This window comes from Bidens hawaiensis, unplaced genomic scaffold (assembly GCF_021521415.1).
Source record: "Bidens hawaiensis isolate Kalapana, Puna unplaced genomic scaffold, B.hawaiensis_p1.1 tig00050515_1, whole genome shotgun sequence".
Taxonomy (NCBI): domain Eukaryota; kingdom Viridiplantae; phylum Streptophyta; class Magnoliopsida; order Asterales; family Asteraceae; genus Bidens; species Bidens hawaiensis.
Window position 1 is genome coordinate 40567 of NW_027499038.1, and position 1761 is coordinate 42327.

Consider the following 1761-nt stretch of genomic DNA (forward strand, 5'->3'; position numbering starts at 1 on the left):
AAAGTTTATAGTTCGAATCGTGTGTTAATGTTTATTATTAAATATTGAAAGAAGTATGGATTTGGATAATTAAAATGGAATAAGATGGTGGGATGGACCTTAGGTCCATGGGCTTTAAGGAGTATAAATACTCCCTTAAACCACCCTAAAACCCTAAATCCCCATACCATCTTTCCATAATCTTTACACACCCAAGAAACACACACACATCACCACATATACGGCCGAGAGAGGAAAGGGGGATCTGAGATCGAGTGAACGTTGGTTTTTGATAAATCTCTAATATACAAGATATATGCGAGATCTAGAGTTCATAACCAAACTAACCTAGACCAAACGAAACCGGAAAGGTATGTTCTTGATCTTAATGTTTACTTTTTATAAACGGTTAGTCTTGAAACTTGAATCTAGAATAGATCGGCTATAAACAAACCATAAAGTAGTAAACTTGATGTTAAATGGACCAAGCGAACTCATAAACATGAACGGATCGTTTAAAAGAAAAACACTAGATATAGTTTTGAACGTTTTAAGCCTAAAAATCCAAACTTTACGATTCCCCGGGTCAGGTCTTATCTGAAAATGGTCGTGGTAACATTTACGGATTGGATAATGTCATATTGAAGGTCTACATGTTGAAACGAAAATGGTCAGCGGGTTTAAGATCAAACCCGTAGCTGCTGGTACAAGTTCTTCTACTGATTAAGTTCGCCACTTTAAGTTCACCTGTTGACTTAGTTCGCATGCTGTTAAGTTCGCCTCATATAAATTTGCCTGATAATAAGTTCGCTTATATCTAACTTCGCTTATATCGAAGTTCGCTTATATCTAATTTCGCTTATATTGAGACCCGGATACATGTGACCCGTATATGTATACATGTATACGTGTTTACACTTGATGGTATGCATTGTAAAGACCTAACAAGATAAAATACAAGAATGTTAAAATAAAGGAAAACCATAAAAATGCTAAGTAAAAGTAAGCTAATACTAGGCCTTTAGATTAGATCAGAAGAGTATTGATACTTGTAACTCATATACAGTTAGCCGAGCTCAATTAAAGAAGGATTAACAATTAACGGAGAAAGAAACAGAGTTCAGGTGAGTTCATATCCCCATTCCTTCTTATGTTTTCGGGGTTGTGTGCATACTCGATGTGATTGTTAATACACTTATCCTAAGTGATAAGTGTATGCCTTATGTGATTATATGAAAGGTATGAATGATTGTTTGTCAGTACGTGAACGATCTTCGGATATTGCACGTACTGTCAAGTTATAATGCTACATATAATGTATGTATGATATGTATGTATATATGTATGAATGTAAAACGATGTATGGTTGTATGGTAACGAAGAGGGAACCAAACCCTAATAATATTCGAGGTAAGAGGGAACCAGGCCCTAATAATACTCGAGGAAAGAGGGAGCCAAGCCCTAATAATACTCTAGGCAAGAGGGAACCGGGCCCTAACAATACTCGAGGCAAGAGGGAACCGAACCCTAATAATATTCGAGGCAAGAGGGAACCGGGCCCTAATAATACTCTAGGAAAGTAGGGCGTAATGCTCTTTATAACGTAAGATATGTAGGTAAGTAAGTATAAGATAAAAGTATGAAAGTATGAATGAAAGTATGTAAGTATGAATGTAGGGTATGTTGTATGATTAACTAGAACTCACTCAGCATAGCTGACTTTTAGTATGCACGTAGGTGAGTAGGATGAAGCAGCTCGCTTGAGGTGAACACGTGGCAATG